General features: G+C 46.7%; 1 pseudogene; it reads right to left on the bottom strand.

Annotated features, from left to right (window-relative positions):
* Positions 1-301: 301 nt before the first annotated feature.
* LOC101425131 (leukocyte immunoglobulin-like receptor subfamily A member 6) lies at positions 302-11,097 on the bottom strand (annotated as a pseudogene).
* Positions 11,098-23,296: the final 12,199 nt, after the last annotated feature.

Genomic DNA, 23,296 nt, shown 5'->3' on the forward strand with positions numbered 1-23,296 from the left:
AAGGCATGCTGAGTTTGGTATCCCAACTGCCCTATTTAATGGAGCCTGATGTCATAGGGATGAGGATGGAAGGGGATCCAGTCAGGAAGGTTAACCATGGTGAAGGAAAAGAACCACAGGTTAATGGTGGAAGAGTCCTCTACAGAAAGCCCACCAGACATTGTCCTGCACCAAAATGATGTCTACTCCTCTACAATGTTCTCAGCAGACAGTTCACACTGTTTTCTTCCAGAACCACCGAATGGCTCAGCTATTTTCCAAACTCTTACACTCTGAGTGGTGCACTCGTTTCCTCCTGTGATCACAACCTGCCTGCATCTTGGGTCCTGGTCTGGCTGTGCCAAGCATGAAGTAGCAGCATCCCGAGTCCCACCAAGATCAATCCAGCTATGCCCATTCGGATGAGATTCTCCACTGTGTAGTCATGGGAGGCAGAGCCTAGGAAGAATGGACATGGAGGTTAGAAATGTTAGTGAGGCTGATTTCACCTTAGGGGCTCTAATGTCCATCAGACACCCACCTCCCCTTGACAGATCATGTGCCTGTGCCCCACCCTTCATTAGCTGAGAATCCCCTTACTCATTGGAGCCTGGCTTGTGTTGTGGTGGGCTGATGGTATCAGGTGCTCCTAAGCCAAATTACAACAAAAAAGGAGATATGTAAGAAGTTGAAGAGGAAGGGGGTCCTGTGATCTTATATCCCTTTGTTTCTTCTGAAGTGATTTTGATGTGGTTTCTTAGTAAACCTTTTCTCTCCTCTAGCTGAGTTCTCTATGGTCTCCTTTGGTTCTTACAGCCTCCTGCCATCTTTGAATTCAATTTTGGTTTTTGAGTCAAAGTGTAACATGCCCCAAGAGTTCAGGCTAGGTGGGAGAGTAGTGTTAATAACCATATACTTGGTAACAAGGAGCCTTTTTAATATAATGTCACCATGACAATAAATCAAAGAAAAATTCATTGTTCAGGGCATGCAAAACTTCAGGAAAAGAATCCATTCCCAATAGAACTCTAACGTAATAAGACATCAGATTTAAATATGCAGATGAATATTGGTATAGTAATAAAATATAAATTTTGATGTGATATCCTTAAAATAATGTGGGGTAAAAATGAAGTGGCTTTATTGAATTGACACTCAAGAACATTTTACTCAATCATCATATGATACTCAAAATGAGAGAAGAGATATACAATTTGGAAATAAAGAAGTGAAATTTCCATTTTCTTCTGATTGATATACTTTTAAAATTTGTTTTTTATATTATTTACTTTTTGTTATTTCTATTTATATATATATATTTTGTTGTTGAAGGGGGTTCAAAAAGTTTAGTTTCTTCTTCAAAGATCTTTCCAAGGAGTGGGAATCATTTTCATGACATGTTATCATGGACAGACTCCGTGTGTTTGTCTTTCATGATAGTCTTAATTCAAGGTAATGCATATGTATATGCATTGTTCTGAAATACAGTGTATGTATTTGGACACATGGGGATTATTTGGATTCATTCTTATATAAGTGGACCTGATATTATGGCTTCAAGCACAAATTTAAAAAAATAAAAAATCAGCTTGTGATTATGGGCTAACTACTATGGAACTATTCAGCAATATTGGCCTGAAACATTAAAATACCCTTTGAAAGTAAAATTAATCAAGGGGCTGCTGACTCTAAGAGCTATGCAACCAATAAGGGAATGAGGAAAGATATATAAGAGCAAAATATCTATAATCATGTCATTTTTTATAAATAGAGGGAGGGGGAGAATTACATGAATAATGTTAAATAAAAAGTGCATATAGAATTGGGAATTTTTTTCATTAAATGTGTCACTTCTTCCAACTTGATAAAATGTTTTTAAGGAAAGTAACAACTTAAGTCAGAAGACTAGTTACATTTGTGCTGTTCAGAACTTCTTGAAAGCAAAAGGATGAATACCACTCAAGTTCACGGGTTTAAACATAATTATTTGTCTTAAAACATGTTACTTTTAATGTAACATCTATGTTATGCCTTAAAATGCAAAGTAGAATATAAAATCATATAGAAAAAACAACTGGGCAATTGTTTGCTTGTAGTTTCCTGTATCTAAACCTTTCTTCTACATCTGGCACGGATGCCCTTTCTGTATGCTCAGCTCTGACCTTAAAGAGAACCTGGTTGGCTCACAGAATTTTTACACATTCTGCAAGTGGAGAACTTGTTCTTTCCATATGCATCAAATCTTGTTCTTTTTCTTTGAAGTTAAAGCTTTGTTTTCACTCAGCTTTCTTCCACACTTCCTATGGTATTTCCTTGCACCCTCTTTCCTAGTATCTGCAGTAATGAGAGTACCAATGTCTTTCCACATTGTTGCCACCATCCTTTCCAGGTGGTTCTCTCAGTGGAAGCAGGGGAAGCAGCTAACAAACATCAGCACCTGCTCCTGGATTAGCTCCCAGTGCTTTACTCCCACTCCCACTCCCCGGCTGAGACTTGGCAGAGCCCTAAGAATCTGGTCCTCATGGGGCTACAGATGACGGTAAGGCTATTCTGTGGAGGCTTCTCTGGAGCAGACTGGGAAGCATGACAGGTCTTACTCAGGCACCAGGGATGTGCCCCCGGATAACCTGCCAATGTGCCTGTCAGGTGTCCTCATGGGCTGACTGGGCATTAGTCTTGTTTCTCAGGAAGGACCCTCCTTTAAATTCTAGGCAACTCATTCCCCACTCCTGTTCATGCATTTTCTCGCAAGCATTTAAGGTGTGTTCTGCTCCCTGTGTTAGATACAGATCTTCTCATGTCAGTTGGGATGGCCCAGAAGAAGGGTATCCAAAGAGTTATCTGTTTAGAGGGTGTCATGTCCTCTACCCCATTAGCTTAGGGCAGAACCTGTGAGAAACTCTTCCATTGCCTCTTCTTTATTTTCAGTATTTTTTTAAAATGATACATAGATCACACAAAATGTTACATTAAAAAATATAAGAGGCTCCCATACACACCAATCCCACATCCCCCACTCCTCCCACGTCAACTTCTTTCATTAGAGTGGTACATTCATTGCATATGATGAGCACATTTTGGAGCACTGCTACACAGCAAGGATTATAGTTTATGTTGTAGTTTAGACTCTCTCTGTCCATTCAGTGGGTTATGGCAGGATATATAATGTCCTGCATCTGTCCCTGCAGTATCATTCAGGACAACTCCAAGTCCCAAAAATGCCCCAATATCACACCTCTTTTTCCCTCTCCCTGCCTTCAGCATCTACCATTGCCACTGCCCACATCAATGATATAATTTCTTCTATTGCTAGAGTCACAATAGTTCTGTAGTAGAATACCAGTAAGTCCACTCTAATGCATACTTTATTCCTCCATCCTGAGCACCCCTCTTCTTGAGGTCCTCCTCTTCCCAGCACCCACTGTGACATAAAGAGAGATTTAGGTTTTGAAAGAGCTTTAGCACTTGGGAGCTTGTAGCTGATACACTTTATTAGTAAATTACAAGAGCTCTATTGGAAAACTTTTTGAAGTAGGATGATAGAAAATAAAATTAATATACCAGATGAATAATTTTGTAATGAACATTTAACTATTATTTAAAAGATTTAGGGGAGCAGCTGTAGCTCAGTTGTTTGATTAACAGCCTCCCAGATATGAGGTCCTGGGTTCAATCCCCATTACCTCCTAAAAAATAATAAATAAATAATAAATAAATATTTAAGCATAGAAATGATCTTACTTATGTGCGGTCACCCCTCGGGCTGAAGTGTGGTTTGCTGGCCTGGCGGGGGAGCAGCCGTGGTAGGTCTAATTCCAAGCCACTGCCCCCATAATAGGGTGGCTGGTCAGACTCACCGCCACCCCTGAAGGGAGCTCGGCATGGGCGCAGAGTGCCCTCGGGTCTCCCCTTCTCAGCAGCCCTGCTTCCGCGGCCGCCCCTCCTCCTGGATAGCGCCACACGATGCCTTATGAGGCAACACCCTTCTTCTTCTTTCTCCCTGCGCAGGCGCAGGGCAGAAAATTCCAGTCTGCCCTTTTTCCCTCCACCCCTGACAGCAGCAACAGCCAGGCGCAAGGCGGGAAACTCAAGTCTGCCCTCTACCCCAGCAACAGCAGCCACCAATCCCTAAACCCTGCCACTTCCCCCAGCAACAGCAGCCACCAATCCCTAAACCCTGCCACTTCCCCCAGCAACAGCAACAGCCAATCCCTAACCACCCCTCCCCCTTCCAGTACCTCCCACCGACCTTTCTCCCCAGTAACTGCTTGTGGCAGCCAATCAGAACACGGCATAACTTTGACCAATCAGCCTTCCCCAGCCCCTATAAAACTGTAGCCACTTCCTCAATAAAGTTGGACTTGCATGTTTACCTTGTCTCTGTGGTAGTTCTTCTGCCGTGCGCCCTCCAGTCCTGAGAGCCCCTGACAAGGGCCTGGCCTCCCTTGTCCCCAGTTCGTCGCCTGCTTCTCTGGGCGACCCCTTCGTCGCCAGCTTTGCCGGGCGACCCCGTCAGCTGAACCGCACAACCCCTGTGAGACCGACCCCTCGTCTGCTGCCGGACCGACCGCTCGTCCCAAGTGCGACCGACCCCTCGTCTTAAGCTGGACCGACCCCTCGTCTGCAGCCAGACCCCACCTCTACCGACCAAGCAAGCTGTCGCAGCTGGTGCCGAACGTGGGGCAGAGCAACCCCACCACAGCCTCACTCCATAACCTGGCGGCACCCCCCCTCCTCTCTTCTCACCGTGGGGCTTCTCTCGTGCAACATTGCTGCTACCTGAGCCTTGGCTACCTCATATGATCCACGGCAGTCTGGGAGAATCACTGGATAGCTTTCTCCTTCCATGTCGGGGGCTTATACCGACCCGCTATGATTAAGAGGAGCCTTGGATTTCCTGGGAGCGCACGCTTGCACGTCTGAAGTAACCCTACCACAGCCCTACGCCCTCCTCTCTTCTCACCCCTATCTTTTCGCTCTGCATTGCTGCTCCTGAACTTTGGTGACCTCATACGATCCACGGTGGTTTGGGAGAATCGCTGGATGGCTTTCTCTTTCCATGTCGGGGGCTTATACCGACCCGCTATGATTAAGAGGCGCCAATAAAACTCTCAGGAGCGCGTGCCTGAGCACCTCCACCCCTGCCTTCACCTCTGCCTCCTCCCCTCTGCACTTGCTCCCCTTTGCCTTGCTCCACTGCTCATCGTTCTGCCTTCCCCTCATCGGGGCCCTCTCTTGGCCCGCGACCACCGTCAGAGCCCCACCGGCTCCGACCCCTCGTCTCACCGCGCACCTCGGCTCCCATCGCCACGCTCTCAAGGTAAGGGCCCCTTTTCTTATCGGCTCCAAAAGGCCATTAGCAATGGGTAACATCCTTTCTGCTAAGCAAGCCCCGCAAGTTCGGGCCCTCGCCAGTCTCCTAGACACTCACCGGTGTAAGATCTCTTTGAAACAGCTCCAAGTATATTGGGACCTTCTTCTCCCCTTTAATCCGTGGCTTACCACGTGTCAGCTCTGGGACCCAGATACCTACACTCGCCTTATAGATAGGGTCACTTCTACTGTGGAGCAGGAAGGTAAAAGATTTCCTCCTGGCTTATTACCGGTGCTTTTTACCATCCGCTCCTGCCTTCAAGGCGCCCCTACCATCGACTCCCTCCGGCCGCGCCACCGCTGCCGCCATGATTGTCAGGACGGCGACTTTAACCGGGATCCTGATCGGGATCCTGATGCCGGCTCCGACTCTGACTCTGAGTCGCTTGTCAAGCACCTTAATAACGCGCTAGAAAATTGTCCCCCTAAACAGTGTAATCTTGCAGTGTCGAGCGCCGGTGAAGATGGCGAACTTCCGCCTTCTTCCTTGCTCGAAAAGGGGAGGTCCCTTTACCCCTCCCTCCCCCCGACAACTTCCTGCCTGGGTGGGCTGGAAGCTCCCTCCCCGCCATTTTACCCCTCCGCACAGGGAGGTCCGCAGCCATCTTGTAGCCCATGGCCATTTTGTGGCCCACCGCCATTTTGTAGTACTACTGGGGACGGCCCGCAGCCATTTTGTAACACCGCATGGGCAATGGCTCCTCTCGCGCCCTCTGCGCCAGCGGCCCCCCATGCCGCCATCGCTCTCAAGCAACTCCAGCCCCGCTAAATGGCCCGCAACCTGCTTTCCCTGGCCCGCGGCCTGCTTTCTAGCATCTAATCACGTTTCTGCTTTTGCCCCCCCATACTTCTGCGGAGCTTACTCCTGTCTCGACCTCACTCCTCTTCTCAGCATCCAAAGCATCCTTTCTCGTCCCCCGCCCCCCTCCTTTTTTTGCTTGAACCCCCATTGCCTTGCAGATTGGGCCACCCCATGTCAGCCCGCCCCGTTAACATCGGCCTCTCTCGCGCCCATGGAGACTTTGGCCTTCTTGTTTTCCTCGCCTATGTCTCCACCACTGCCGACGCTCCCGCCACCACCACCGCTGGTGCCCTGACGTGACTTGTCCTCACAGCTGCGATCCTCCAGACCATCACACAGTCTGCCTCTGCCGCTCTTTGCCGCCAAGAAGAGATCAACTACCTGTAACGCGCTGTCATCCTGGACTTTTAACAGCAGATGGACCTTATCGCTGCCGAGATCAATGAGAATTGGACATTGGTCACCCTTGCTTGCAACGGCAAGATACCGCCCCCCAAATTGTACATTTATATCCCCGTCATACTCGCCTCCCTCTTCAGCCCTGCTTCCCTCATTGCTTACTGCCCTTGGGCCTTGGCTACTTGTTGCTGCTGCCATCCTGGCCCTTATTTGAAAAGAAGGGGGAAATGCGGTCACCCCTCGGGCTGAAGTGTGGTTTGCTGGCCTGGCGGGGGAGCGGCCGCGGTAGGCCTAATTCCAAGCCACTGCCCCCATAATAGGGTGGCTGGTCAGACTCACCGCCACCCCTGAAGGGAGCTCGGCATGGGCGCAGAGTGCCCTCGGGTCTCCCCTTCTCAGCAGCCATGCTTCCGCGGCCACCCCTCCTCCCGGATAGCGCCACACGATGCCTTATTAGGCAACACCCTTCTTCTTCTTTCTCCCTGCGCAGGCGCAGGGCGGAAAATTCCAGTCTGCCCTTTCCCCCCCCACCCCCGACAGCAGCAACAGCCAGGTGCAAGGCGGGAAACTCAAGTCTGCCCTCTACCCCAGCAACAGCAGCCACCAATCCCTAAACCCTGCCACTTCCCCCAGCAACAGCAGCCACCAATCCCTAAACCCTGCCACTTCCCCCAGCAACAGCAACAGCCAATCCCTAACCACCCCTCCCCCTTCCAGTACCTCCCACCAACCTTTCTCCCCAGTAACTGCTTGTGGCAGCCAATCAGAACACGGCATAACTTTGACCAATCAGCCTTCCCCAGCCCCTATAAAACTGTAGCCACTTCCTCAATAAAGTTGGACTTGCATGTTTACCTTGTCTCCGTGGTAGTTCTTCTGCCGTGCGCCCTCCAGTCCTGAGAGCCCCCGACAAGGGCCTGGCCTCCCTTGTCCCCAGTTCATTGCCTGCTTCTCCGGGCGACCCCTTCGTCGCTGGCTTTGCTGGGCAACCCCATCAGCTGAACCACGCAACCCCTGTGAGACCGACCCCTCGTCTGCTGCCGGACCGACCGCTCGTCCCAAGTGGGACCGACCCCTCATCCCAAGTGGGACTGACCCCTCGTCCTAAGCTGGACTGACCCCTCGTCTGCAGCCAGACCCCACCTCTACCGACCGAGCAAGCCATCGCACTTATGCAATATTAAATAAGTTGAAGCAATTCTTAAACTTAACTGTGAAGTCCATGATTTTAGGAATAAAACTTCAAAATGGTTCTGCACATTAATAATAAATGCCATTTGAAAAGTTGTGAGTAAATTTCAAGAGTAAATTTCAGGAAGCTCATTCTCCATAATGAAGGTATGTATTGAATCATTTCCCAATGAAGATATAAAGAATACAGTGTATTATTTTAAATGCATATGTCCAAATAATTCAAATTAAATTTGTACAAGTTTACATGAAACAACTGCAAGAAAAAATTGGAAAAATAGTGGCAAGAAGGCAAACAGAGAAAGGGCAGTACTACCAGATACTGTCAGCAGAGAGGCATCGTGGATGCAATGAAATATTCCATAGGGGAATGCAGAGTCTGGTATAGATAAAATTTATCTTTGCAGGAATGAAAGATTACAAAAGAAATGAGCAATACTATGACAATAGAAAAGAAAAAACACTAAATGCCCAAGGAGGGACTGAGGCAGGGAGCCCCTCCAAATGGACCCCTGGACTCCACACCTCCCTGTCATCTCCCTTTAGCCTGACGCATGGACAGGAGGTGAGGACAGACCTCTGCCCTCTCCAGTCCAGCATCCTTGGTCCCTCCTACCTTAGACCCTGGACGTCTCCCTCTCCTCTGACCAGCACAGAGGTGACAACTGACTGAACTCAGTCCCTGGGAGTCAAGTGTTCCCCTCCCTTAAAGTCCCCCCTCTAGGGAGCAGACCCTTCTCTGAGTCTTGGAAATTGGACTGAGATGAGGTTAGAGTTTAGCTCAGTCCTGGGCGTGATGGTGACTTCATTCCCTAAGGGATCAGGATCTGGTGGAGAGGAGCTGGGACCGCAGAGTTCCTGACGCTGAGATGAGACAGGAGCAGGTAAGCAGGTGTGGGGACCCCTGCCTCCCCCTCCCAAGCTGGTCATGTTTCCTCCTGTTCTCACAGTCTGGCTCCAGCCCTCTCCTACTTGCAGCCCTGTCTACTGATTGGGGATGGGATGCCATTGGGTTAGGGGCCCAGCCTCTGCTCACCCTCAGACAGCCTGGACCCCCCTGAAGATCCTCCTTCTGTGCTTGCCTCATTCTAGCGTGTCTCAGAGCTGCCCTCGGGCGGGAACATGAACTGGTCATTCACAGGGGGCAGATGGGGGATACTCACCTGAGACCAGGAGCTCCAGGGGGGCACTGGACTGGGACAGCAGATAGGGGTTGGTGCCATATGAGCCATAGCACCTGTAGGTCCCCCCATGGGCTGAGGTCACAGGGCTCATGGTGAAGTCGGCCAGGTACTGGTGGGCTTGGTGCTGGGATCTACAATGCAGGGGAGGATCAGCTTCCTCTTCCTTGGACAGAAGGAAAATGTCCATCTGCCTCCATGACTGACACCACAGTGTCACGTTCTCTCCTAAGGGTACATTGGGACCCGGCTGGGCAGAGAGGTAGAGCGTGGAAAGGAACACTCCTAAAGAGAAAAACGTGGGTAAGGGGCTGCCAGCCCCCACCTGGGCTCTGGACTGAGATTCCACCAGGGCCCCTCCCTGAGGACCTCTCAACTCAGGGTCTCTGTCTCTCTCCAGCTCCCATCCTCTTTCTGTCTCTCCCCCTCCCTTACACCCTCACACCCCGAGCCCCTGACTACCTCACCCTGGGGTCCCAAGCAGGGCCTGTGTAGGATCAGAGTCCTGGATGGACCTGGCTGGGCCCCTCACCTGCGATGAGGACATCCAGGGGCTCACTGGGGGCGGACCACTCTGAGGAGTCGTTGTGTCGACTGTAGCATCTGTACCAGCCCCCATGGGTGCTGCTTACTCAGACCAGGGGAAAGTCGGCCTGAGAGAGCCCAGCCTGGGGCTGCCAGCCAGGGCGCAGGGTGAGGCCACGTTCCCACTCCTTGGACAGAGCAAATCTGTCATAACTGACATCAGAGCGACACTGGAGGGTCAGGTTCTGTCCTGAGGCCACGATGGGGCCTGGCTGGGCCAGGAGGAATGGCTTCCTGGACTTACCTGGGGAGACGATCATGGACATGAGGGGACTGGGTTTCCCCACTGAGCCCCATCTTCCTTCCTAGATTTAGGGGTCACTGTGTGTCTGTGGCCCCAGGATGCCTGTGCCTCACTGTCTCTCTTTTTCACAGGAGCCTCTGCTCTTCTGGTCCCTTCTCTCCTGGGTTCCCCAGGACAAGGTTCCCTTTGAACTCTCTGGGGCCTCAAGATTCATGAGGCAGGGACAGGACTTCCTCACCTGAGACCTGGAGCTCCAGGGGGCTCACTGGGTTCTGACCACACCTGGGGGCTGTTCCTGTAGTAGCCGTAGCATCTGAATGGCCCCCTGTGGCTGGGGCTCACAGATCCCATGGAGAACAGGGCCTGGGACAGCCCCCTGGAGTGTCGCTGTGCATCCAGGGTCCAGGAGCTCCCGTGTTCTCCTTCCTCAGACAGAACAAACCCTGCAAACCCCTCCAATGAGCCACACTGGAGGGTCACGTTCCCTCCTGAGGTCACCACGGGGCTTGGCAGTGCAGAGAGGGTGGGTTTGCTGTAGGCTCCTAGGAGAGAAGGAGGAGCTGTCTCAGTGGGGCTCACCCTCCCCATTTCCCCTGGGTAGGCTGTGAGAGGGAGACACCCCCTGAGAACAGACCCAGTTCCTGAGGACAGGGCTTGTGGCTGGGGCCCCTGAGAGTCCTCTCACCTGCCACCACCAGCTCCAGGGGCTTACTGGGTGCTGACAAGCCTCTGAAGCTGCGATAGGAGCAGCGGTACCATCCTGCGTAGTTGTCTGTCATGGATGGGAGGAAAAACTTGGCCTTGTTCCTGGGCTCCCGGAGGTTCCGTATGGTCCATGGTTCTGGGCTTCCCTCTGTATACAGACGGTACTCCTCTGCCTCCAGGGTCCCCTGACACCAGATGCTCACAGGCCCCCCCCCCCAGGTGATCACAGAGCCTGGTTCAGCTGAGATGATGGGTTTGGGGAGGGTCTCTGGAAGGGAATCAGAGTTTGGATTTTAAGGCAATTCTTCACTAACCTTGGTTACTGCCCTCTCAGCTCTAAAGCTCCTGCCAGTTCTATCAGCATTGTTCCAGATCCAGGAGGCTGGAAATTCTGGAGTCAACTCACCTGCCTGCATTGGGGTCCTCTGGCCCAGACTCATTCCTGGAAAATAGGTCCACATGAGAGTTTTGCACCCTGAAGCCTGAGCAGTTCCCCCCCCTCCCCTTGACCTTCTATGCCCTGGGGTCTCCTGGTGGACCATGCTTGGCTGTAGGGTGGGAACCCTCCCAGACTGATGCTTCCCCTCCCCATCTCAAATCTCACCGAGGCAGAGCAGGGCTGTGAGCGTGGGGGTCATGGCGTCTCCTTCCACTGGGTCCAGCTATGCAGATGGATGAAACCACAGTGACTGGCAGGACACACATAGAGGATGTGGCTATGGTGACTGGCCCTACTCATCATGGGGTTGACACATCAGTCCCACAAGAAGGAGAACTGCCCCTCCCTGTGAGCCTGTTCTTGTTTCTCCAGAGTGGTGCTCAGAACTCCAGGATTTTTATGACATTTCAGACAGAAATTGGGTCTCCCCTGACCCCAGCCACTGTCTGCTTGATCTGCCTTCATCTCCAAAAGACCAGGATTCAGCAGCCAAGTAGACCTTGGTGCCTATTCTAATCTTCACCTCCTGGCCCAGGGTGAGGTAGGCATGTCCTTTGTTGTCAGAGTCTCCCCTGTGGGGTCTCCCTCCTTTGGCTCCTCCACTGCTGATGCTCTTGAGTCCTTACCCTTGGCCCTTGTGTCTCCATTCCATGGAGATGCTTCAGTGAGATGCAGAGTCTTCTCTGCAGAGCCCAGAGCAGAAGGGACATACATTTTGCAATCAACTGAGCAATTAAAGTTGAGTTACTTGGTAGCAATGAGTATAAGGAGAAATACAGAGAAATAGAAAAACAACAACAACACATGATTTCCCCTTGGTTTTGCAGTGACGCTTTTCTTTCTAAATGGCCCCTTGATGAACTTACCTGCCCCCCACCTTGTTTTTTCCTCAGTAATAGCCTCTTTCCCCTTCTCCCTGGAAACAGACATTTGCATCATCTCTGCCTCCTCAGTGGCCTTCGTTACCTTGGACAGAAATCTCCTCAGCCTGTAAGTCAATCTTCAAAGATTGTGCAAGCATGAATTGGGTTTGCATTCTTATCTGTGTATAAGCTGTTTTTATTGAATTCCTGACCTGCACTGCACTGTTCATGGAATTCAGCTGTCAAGTCCCTTCTCTGTCTTCTTGTCCTCATTTGACCATGTTGATGGTGAACCCCGGTCCTGAGAGGGGTTGTGGCAGTCAGTAGTCCCTGAGATCTGAAAGGTGTCAATCCTTGCTAATCGCCAGAGCAGATTATGACAGGTGGATGGAGACATGGGAGGATCAGATGCCAGACACCATGTCAAGGTGAAAGGTCCTTGAAGTGCCTACTGAAGAACTCCTGACCACTCCAGATTCCAAGAAATGTTATGTACACATTTCTGAAGGCTGTAGCTACTCTCCTATGCAGAGGAAGAGAAATTAAAGTTCCTGAAATAGAGAAAGAAGAAGAACAAGTACAGAGGCCAGAGCAGAGTGGCCAAGGTGGCTGGGGCCAGCAGGGTTCATGAGGGAGGTGGTTTACATGTCTGAGTGGTTGCAGAAAGAAAACCTCAAAGAACTCATGGGGCAGGAAGATCGGTGCTCTGGGAAAGCTGGTTGCTCTATGCTGACCCCTCTGTTTTCATTGGGAACTGGGATATCTCTGCTCACTGACCTGATCCTTGACCAGCATGAAGCTCAAAGTTGGTGTTGGGGTTTAAGATATATTTAGGGGATCTGAATCTCTGGACTGACAATGTGATAGCCAGATCCTGAGCCTCAACAGACTCCAGCACCTACAATCTGATTTATTGGACTCATCTCACTCAGCTAAGATGGAGTTGAAGAAGGACAACCACCACACCATGGAGCCTAGAGTGCCTACAACTGAAAGCGGGAGGATTGCATCCAGTATCCATGTGGAATCTGAGCCTCCTCTTGACATAGAGGTGCAATGGGCACAACCAATCCAAAGTCCACAGAGAAAAGGTGGCATTGGAGTGGGAAAAGTGGACATGGTGGCTAATGGGTATGGGAATGGCAGGAAGAGACGAGATGTGGAGGCGTCTTTGGGACTTGGAGCTGCCCTGGATGGTGCTTCAAGGGCAATCACCGGACATTGTAAATCCTCACAGGGCCCACAGGATGGAATGGGGGAGAGTATGGGCCATGATGTGGACCATTGACCATGAGGTGCAGAGGTGCCCAGAGATGTACGTACCAAATGCAATGGATGTGTCATTATGATGGGAATGAGTGTTGCTGGGGGGGGAATGGTGGGGTGGGGGTGGTGGGGTTGAATGTGTCCTCATATTTTTTTAATGTAATATTTTTACAGAATCAATAATAAAAAAATAAATAAACAAACAAACAAAAAAACAATCTTTGATTGTCTCCATGGATCCTCTCCAAACCCACCTTCTGGACTGAGTCAAGTTCTTTGACCACCTGGGGGAAGCCTGTGACCATCAGGTTTTGGGAGAAACCTGGAGGTGAAGGAGTAATGTGTAGATAAAGACAGAAGCCCAGCACCCTGGACAGACAGAACCCACTGGAGTCTAAGGATAAGGCCACGTTCCTCATCCATCCCTGGGGTGCATCAAAAGCTAGGGAAATTCAGAGCCATAAATGCATATATCAAAAAAAAAAAAAAAAAAAGAAGAAGAAGAAAGAGCTCAAATCAAAGACCTAACAAAACACCTGGAGGAATTAGAAAAAGAACAGCAAAATAACCCCAAAGTAAGTAGAAAGAAGGAAATAACAAAGATTAGAGGAGAACTAAATAAAATTGAGAATAAGAAAGCACTAGAAAAAATAAACAAAACCAAAAACTGGTTCTTTGAGAAGATCAATAAAATTGACAAACCCTTAGCTAGACTAACAAAAAAAAACAGAGAAGATGAAAATACACAAATCACAAAATGAGGAATGGGATATCATCACTGAACATGCATAAATAAAGAGTATCATACAAGAATACTTTGAAAAATTATATGCCAACAAGATGCATAATTCAGAGGAAATGGACAAATTCCTAGAAACACACAAGTAGGCTACAATGACAAAAGAAGAAATCAATGAACTCGACAGGCCAATCACAAATAATGAGACAGAGTCAGTCATCAAAAACCTTCTAAGAAGAGCCCAGGAGCAGACAGTTTCACAGGTGAATTCTACCAAAAATTCCAGAAAAACTAACACCAATCCTGCTTAAACTGTTTCAGAAAATAAAAGTGGAAGGACCATTGCCTAACTGATTCTATGATGCCAACATCACCCTAATACCAAAGCCAAACATATGCCACAGGAAAGAAAAACTAGAAAAGTGGATGTGGCTCAAGTGATAGGGTTTCTGCCTACTGTGTGGGAGCACCCAGGTTTGATCCCTGGGGCCTTCTGGTGAAAAAGAAAAAGAGAAATCTTGCCTGCCCAATGAGCCAATGTCCACATGGTGGACACTGATCCAAATTTAACAAATTGAGCAGTCTCACAGAGCTAGAGTCTGGAATATAAGTTTACAGGAAATAGAAAGAAGAAAGTTGTGAGCCAGCACCCATATAGGTGAAATCTATGATAGGGGAACTATTAAGTGCAGTGAAGAGACATGGCAGAGGTAGAGTAATACTATGGGGTTAGGCGGTGCAGGTCAGACAGAAGAGTAGGGCGGGGAGAGGGGGTTGATGGTCCATGGAACTAGTGAGAGGGTTGGGGAAGGGAACAGATAACCACTGGCTATTGGCAGATATATGGTTGAAACTACAATGTTGGAAATGCTCTTTTGACAATATGACAAGGAAGGGTTACTGGTTTAGGGTTTTGAAGGGGGTGCCTTTGGGGCAATGTGCACCTGAAGCAGGCTTCTAGGGAGTGTGCGAGTGATCATTTTGTCATAGTGTGTTTTACCAGTGGGTAAAGACCACATAATGAGTGGGAAGGCATTAGAATTCCCTCCTGGGAAGTCCACTATGTTCTCACACAGAGGGGTAGGAGTCTCTCAAGACCATGGGTGGTACTGATAGGGGAGGACAGGCCAGCGTGTGAAACCCTCAGTGTTGTTGCAGGTAACTATGAATCTTTTCCTTCATGGAGTGAAGCCTGGAGGTCAGCTTGGGCTCCAAGGGGTGGTAGAGGGAAGAATAGAATAGAAGGAACAGGGGACAATCTGGGGGCAATGGATGTCTTCTACATGATCTTGAATTGAAGGATACAGGCTGTGTTAAATTACATCAAAAACTTATAAAAGCCTATGGTTCAAAATATAAACCATAAATAAACCATTGACCTAGGTTAGTAGCTATGTTTCAATATTTCTACATCACTCATGACAAATGTAGCATCCACATAAAAAAAGGTTATTAATACAGGAAGAGAGAAAAGGGGAGGATGTTGGGTATATGGGAATCCCCTGATTCTGTACGTTTCTTTACTGTTACCTAAAACTTCTTTGAAGACAGAATGAAAAAAAAATCACGGGGGGAATAAATGGAAGAAAATAACATTACTGTACACAGAGGAGAACAGATCTTACATCGATGAAAGGGAAAATGTCAAAAAAAATTTTAAATATTTTTTCACTATCTTTTAAATCCCAACTATTAAATTTTATTTAATTTTTAGTTTTGTACGTTTTTAAAAAAATTATTACTTTTATTTTTAAAAGATACTGAGATTATACAAACATCACATAAAAATTATGGGGGATTCTCATATGCACCCCTCCCCACACTTACTACATTTTCCCACTTTTCCCCACAATGTCATTACATTCTTCCTTAGTAAGGTACATTCTTCGTGATTGTTGAACACATTTTGGAGCATTGCCACTAAGTGTGGAGTAAAGTTTACATTGTAGTTTACACTCTCTCCTCCACACAATTCTGTAGGTTATGGCACGATTTATAATGGCCTGTATCTGTAATTGCAATGCCTTTCAGGACAGTTCCTAAGTCCCAAAAATACCCCTGTACAGATGTAATATTTTCAGTTTTTAAAAAATTTCTTGTTATTGTCCGTGAAACACCACCCAGGACAACTCGATGTCCCGAAAGCAGCTCCACCTCTCATCTCTTCCTCCCATTCCCCAAACCCAGCAGCCACCATGGCTACCCTTCCCACACCCATTCCACATTTTCTCTGTGAATTTCATTTCTTATCTTTAAAACAGTCGTATCATTTTCTTATTAATTGTATTAGGCTATCTTTTTGGCTTCATTTTTGAAGAAGTTTTGGGTCACAGAATGGTTACAACTGTGGTAGGGGAGGATCATTGATTTGGGGCGTCAGTGATGCGGGATACATGGGAGGAAATTCACCTGGGCATGCCTATAATGTCTATAAATGTGTTCAAATATTCATGGGGCATTGTCAAAGTGGGTGGAGATTCACACAATCACCATGAGAACATTGAATCCCTACCCAGGAACTCTGCCATGTTCTCTAATGGAGAAACAATATTCTCCCAAGTAGAGAGGCAATGACTAGTGAAGGGGGATGGTCCATCGATGGGCCCTTGATATTTTTTTGGCTTTATTTGATTTTTTAATGTTATATTCAAAAATATAAAGTCCCCAGGTACCCCCCTTCCCCTCCCCCCACACCTCCCCCCATAACAACAACCTCCTCCATCATCATGAGACATTAATTGCACTTTGTGAATACATCTCTGAGCACCACTGCACCTCATGGTCAATGGTCAACACCATAGCCCACACTCTCCTACAGTCTACACAGTGGGCCATGGGAGGACATAAATGTCCAGTAACTGTCCTGCAGCACCATCCAGGACAAATCCAACCCCTGAAAATGCCCCACATCACATCGCTTCCTCCCATTACCTACACTCAGCAGCCACCATGGCCACTTTCTCCACACCAATGCCACATTTTCTTCGATTACTAATCACAATATTTCATGAATAGAATATCAGTAAGTCCACTCTAATCCATACTCTATTCCTCCATCCTGTGGACCTTAGAATGGTTGTCTCCACTCCACATCTATGTCAAGAGGGTGCTTACATTCCACATGGATGCTGGATGCAATCCTCCTGCTTTCAGTTGTAGGCACTCTTGGCTCCATGGAGTGGTGTTTGACCTTCTTTACCTCCATGTTAGCTGAGTGGGGTAAGTCCAATAAACCAGAGTGTAGGAGTTTCAAGTCTGTTGTGGCTCAGGGCCTGGTTATCACATGGTCAGTTCAGAGATTCAGGTCCCTTGGGTATACATTAAACCCCAGCACCAACTACAGTTCTGGTAAAAGTAACAGGAGAGGCTTGTGGACGAAGACCACATCTGAGTCCAGCACCATCACACAGAAACACAAACTCCAAAGTAGGGCCAACTGAGATGGCACTGAACTCCATCTGCCATGACCATAGAGCCTGTGGGTCTCTGTAGCCCTCAAAAGAACCAATACATGGGGTTGTATCTACTTTATCTGTCTCTGGGACTCCACTGAGGTGCGCATAAGGGTAACCCGTCTGATAACCTCCCAGCTCTTTTTGGAGACTCATAGCCATATAAACTCATTTGTCCTTTCCATTTCCCCCTTTTATTCAGGTCAAAAAGCATTTTTAACTCCTGGTATTATATATAGACTGAGATATTCTGCTGGTCTAGTTGATCCTTTATTCAAGGTTGTTTTCTAGACACATCATCAGCTGGTACTTGGTAGTAATCCCTCGGTGCCAGGAAGGCTCATCCCTGAGAGTCATGTCTCATGCTGGTGGAAAGGCAACACATTTACATGCTGAGTTTGGCTTCGAGACTGGCCACATTTGAGCAACACGGAGGCTCTCAGGAGGTAACTCTCAGGCTCTCTGCAGTTCTAGGCATTGTTTTTATTTCAGGTGCACAGGTTTACAAGCATATTCATTAGTATGAAGTGCTTGTTGTTGGACCTTCCTTCTTTTTTGGTCTTTGCCTTTGAACTTGAGGGATTGTTGCTTTTCCTTTAGGGACTGTGATAGAGCTCCCCTGGCTAGGAACTCAGCACTCCCTCAGTTGTTGTTTTTAATTGTAACCACTATGAAAATATCCAAACATTTTTATGTACCCTGGATATATGCCCTGTAGAACTCCCTGCCAACCATGTGTCCCCTGTCAATACCATCCCACACCAGTATTCCTCCCCTGCCACTGTTGAACTCTCTGTGATCAAAACTTCTTAAAAAATGAAGCCCACTATATTACCATGTTCCATTAATAGTGAAATGGAATATAGTGATAAGTTTAAAGATTAGGTATAGAATACATATTAATTTAGAAAAAATAAAGTAAAAATAAATTGGGGTATCTAAAAATTTAAAAATGCAAAAGCTTTGTTTTTGATGTTTTGCCTTCCATCACTGCAATAAACGTTGCCCTGTATGCAAATTGGCAAGGTAAATTCTTCCATCTTTTCCTCAGGGTCTATGTCCTTCCTTTTTCTTCTTTTCCCCCAATTATTAAGCTTATCTTCGCAAAAGTTTGAGATCACAGTAATTAATATATACAATATAAAGTACTCCCACATATCCAGCATAGAACCCTTTCCCCTTCCATAGCAATAATCTTTTTACATGTTCATACTATATTTACTGAAACCGATGTACAGATACTGAGACAAGAGCATTCTAAGAAGGTAACATTTGTGTTTACATTGTGGTTTATATTTTAGAGTATACAATTTTCTAAATTTTTACATATCTTATGATTTACATTGTGATTTACATTTTAGCCTATCAGCCCCTATATATTTTTTGGTGTAATTTAATATGTCTTATATCCATCCTTGTGTAATCTATGTTATGGAACACTTCTATTGCCCACTCAGTTATATTGATTCCATCTATTCAATACCTCTTTCCCCCTCCCCTTAGGGCCCACAGTGACAGTCAATCTTCATTGCTTGAAGGGCCATGTTCAGAGATACTTGCAACAGTGTGGAGGGCTTCACATGCTCAAATGCCCTAATGCATTGGGAACCACCCTTTCTCTCAAGAGATACAATTCCCTCTATTTGAGAACATCACTCTTTCCCCGGATGTGGGTATATGTTCACTCTCATTATATAGGTCTCTATCCAATGATATAACCCACTATGGCAAAATGAGCACTCACACACTCCCTAGGAGCCTATCCTGTGTCAGATTATCCCGTTTAAGCATCTTAAACAGGTAACCATCCTTATTATATTTTTGAAAAGTTTTCTCAACATTATACTCTCATCCAATATCTGACAATCTCCTATGTTCATATATTGCCCCACCCTCAATCCAATTTCTTGGGCAATATTACCCATCCCCCATCCCTAGCCCCCCTCGAGCCCACAAAGCCTCACCCAAAGGTAACCCTATTCCCCCATTTTATCCTTTCACTGTACAAATACTTACCTTCAGCTTATCATAGATTTCACCCCCATAGATGTCAGCTTACATCTTCCTCTATGCCCCAATTTCCTTTAAGCCTATCATCCAGTCTCTAGCTCTCTGAGAAAGCTTGGGTTACTTATTTCATATCACTGAGGTCATGTAGTATTTGTAATTCAATGCCTGGGTTTCTTCACTCAATATATGGTTCTCAAGATTCATCCATGTTATCACATGTGTTGGCAGTGTATTCACTCTTAAAGCTGAGTAGTATTCCATTGTATGTATATACCACATTTTATCTATCCATTCATCTGTTGATGGGCATTTGGGTTGATCCAACTTTTGGCAATAGTGAACAATGCTGCTATGAACATTGGTGTGCATATATCAGTTTGTGTCCTTGTTTTCAGTTCTACTGGGTATATACCCAGGAGTGGAATTACTGGGTCATATGGTAAATCTATGGCTAGTTTTTTGAGAATCCAGTAATCTGTCCTACAGAATGGCTGGATCCTTCTGTATTCCCACCAGCAGTGGATGAGTGTTCCCATTCCTCCACATCCTCTCTAGCATTTGTAGTCTTTTGTTTTCTTCATAGCCGCCAATCTCATGGGAGTAAGATGGTATCTCATTGTAGTTTTGATTTGCATTTCCCTGATAGCTAGAGATTTGAACTTTGTTTATTGCACCTTTTAGCCATTTGTATTTCTTCTTCTTTTTATTTTATTTATTCATTTTTTTAAAAAAATTACATTAAAAAAATATGAGGTCCCCATTTACCCCCACCACCCCCACCCCACCACTCCCCCAGAGTAACACTATCCCCCATCATCATGACACATCCATTGCATCTGGTGAGTACATCTCTGGGCATCGCTGCACCCCATGACCAATGGTCCACACCATAGCCCACACTCTCCCACGTTCCATCCAGTGGGCCATGGGAGGACATACAATATCTGGCAATTGTCACTGCAGCACCACCTAGGACAACTCCAAGTCCCGAAAATGCCTCCACATCTCATCTCTTCCTCCCATTCCCTGCACCCAGCAGCCACCACGGCCACTTTTTCCACACCAATGCCACATTTTCTCGATTACGAAGCACAATAGTTTATGAATAGAATATCATTAAGTCCACTCTAAGCCTTACTGTATTTCTCCTTCCTGTGGACCTTGGCTTGGTTGTGTCCATTCCAAATCTATGTCAAGAGGGGGCTTAGATTCCACATTGATATTGGATGCAATCCTCCTGCTTTCAGTTGTAGGTACTCTAGGCTCCATGGTGTGGTGGTTGGCATTCTTCAACTCCATGTTAGCTGAGTGGGGTAAGTCAAATAAATCAGAGTGTAGGAGCTGAAGTCTGTTGAGGCTCAGGGCCTGGCTATCATATTTTCAGTCCAGAGATTCAAATCCCCTAGATATATCTTAAACCCCAGCACCAACTACAATTCCAGTAAAGTCGCAGGAAAGGCTTGTGAAAAGAGATCACATCTGAGTCTAGCTCCATCATGCAGAAACACCAACTCCAAAGAAGGGCCAACTGACATGGCAGTGAACTCCATCTGCCATGACCATAGAACCTGTGGGTCTCTTTAGCCCTCTAAAGAACTAATACCTGGGGTTTTATCTACTTCATCTGTCTCTGGTACTCTGCTCAGTTGTGCATAAGGGTAATCCCTCTGACAACCTCCAGACTCTTTTTTAGAGACTCATAGCCATATAAACTCATTTGTCCTTTCCATTTCCCCCTTAATTTAGGTCAAACAGCATTTTTAACTCCTGTTATTATATGTAGACAGGGATATTCTGCGGTCCACGTTGAACCTTTAATTCAAGGTCATTTTCTTTTTTCATTTTTTCCAAATTCTATTCAATTTATTCATTTTTTAAAAAAGATATTACATTAAAAAAATATGAGGTCCCCATTTGCTCCCACCACCCCCACCCCACCACTCCCCTCACAGTAACACTCTCCCCCATCATCATGTCACATCCATTGCGTCTGGTGAGTACATCTCCGGGCTTCGCTGCACCCCATGTCCAGTGTTCCACACCATAGCCCACACTCACCCACGTTCCATCCAGTGGGCCATGGGAGGACATACAACATCTGGCAATTGTCCCTGGGGCACCACCCAGGACAACTCCAAGTCCTGAGAATGCCTCCACATCTCTTCTCTTCCTCCCATTCCCTGCACCCAAACGCCACCATGGCCACTTTTTCCACACCAATGCCACATTTTCTCGATTATTAAGCACAATAGTTCAGGAATAGAATATCCTTAAGTCCACTCTGATCCTTACTGTATTCCTCCTTCCTGTGGACCTTAGCTTGGTTGTGTCCATTCCACATCTATGTCAAGAGGGGGTTTAGATTCCACATGGATATTGCATGCAATCCTCCTGCTTTCAGTTGTAGGCACTCTAGGCTCCACGGTGTGGTGGTTGACATTCTTCAACTCCATGTTAGCTGAGTGGGGTAAGTCCACTAAATCAGAGTGTAGGAGCTGAAGTCTGTTGAGGTTCAGGGCCTGGCTGTCATATTGTCAGTCCAGAGATTCAAATCCCCTAGATATATCTTAAGCCCCAGACCAACTACAATTCCAGTAAAGTCGCAGGAAAGGCTTGTGAAAAGAGATCACATCTGAGTCCAGCTCCATCACGCAGAAGCACCAACTCCAAAGAAGGGCCAACTGACATGGCAGTGAACCCCATCTGCCATGACCATAGAACCTGTGGGTCTCTTTAGCCTTCAAAAGAACCAATACCTGGGGTTGTATCTACATTATCTGTCTCTGAGACACTGCTCAGTTGTGCATAAGGGCAATCCCTCTGACAACATCCAGACACTTTTTTAGAGACTCATAGCCATATAAACTCATTTGTCCTTTCCATTTCCCCCTTAATTTAGGTCAAACAGCATTTTTAACTCCTGTTATATGTAGACAGGGATATTCTGCTGGTCCACATTGAACCTTTAATTCAAGGTCATTTTCTAGTTACGTCATCAGCTGGTACTTGGTAGTGTTCCCTCTGTGCCAGGGAGGCTCATCTCCGGGTGTCATGTCCCATGCTGGTGGGAAGGCTGTGCCTTTACATGCTGAATTTGACTTCGAGACTGGCCACATTAGAGTAACATGGAGGCTGTCAGGAGGGAACTCTTAGGCACAGTGCTACTCTAGGCTTTGCTCTTATTTCATGTGTTTAGGCGCACAAGCATAGTCATTAGTATCAGGGGCTCACTGTTGGACCCTCATTCCTTCCTGGTCCTTGCCGTTGCACCCGGGGGACTGCTGCTGCTCCCCTAGGGAAAACGACAGAGCCCTCCCCAGCCAGGAACCCAGTACCCCCCCCCAGGTGTTGTTTTTAATTGTTTCCAGTATGAGTATATTCAAACATTTCCATGCTCCCTGGACACATGCCCTGTATAACTCCCTGTCAACCGTATGTCCCCTGTCAATAACATCCCATACCAGTATTCCTCCACTGCCATTGTTGAACCACTCTGTGATCCAAAAATCCCTGAAAAGTGAAGTCCAATATAATGCCAGGTTCTCTTATTAGTAAAATGGAATATAGCGATGAGTTTAAAGGTTAGATATAGAATACATATTGATTTGGAAAAATTCTACATCCTATCTTTTTCTTTTCTTTTTTCCTAATTATTGAGCTTCTCTTCACAAGAGCTATAGATCACAGCAATTCATATACACAATATAGAGTACTCCCACATATCCATTATAAAACCTCTTCCCTTCCACAGTGATAATCTTTTAACTCATTCATATCATATTTACTGAAACTAATGTACAGATATTGAGACAATAGCTTTCAAACAAGGTGACATATTTGTTTACATTGTGGTTTATACTTTAGGCTATACAGTTTTCTAAATTTTTAGTTATTGTATGTTTTACATTATGGTTTGCATTATTAGTCTGTCGTCCCCTTATATATGTTTTTGGTGTAATATTACATGTTTTATATCCATCCTTGTGTACTCTTGTGAAACACTTCTATTGCCCTCACAGTTACGTTGGTTCCATCTATTCAATATCTATTTCCTCCTCCCCTTGGACC

Source organism: Dasypus novemcinctus, chromosome 18 (genome assembly GCF_030445035.2).
Source record: "Dasypus novemcinctus isolate mDasNov1 chromosome 18, mDasNov1.1.hap2, whole genome shotgun sequence".
In the NCBI taxonomy this organism is placed as follows: domain Eukaryota; kingdom Metazoa; phylum Chordata; class Mammalia; order Cingulata; family Dasypodidae; genus Dasypus; species Dasypus novemcinctus.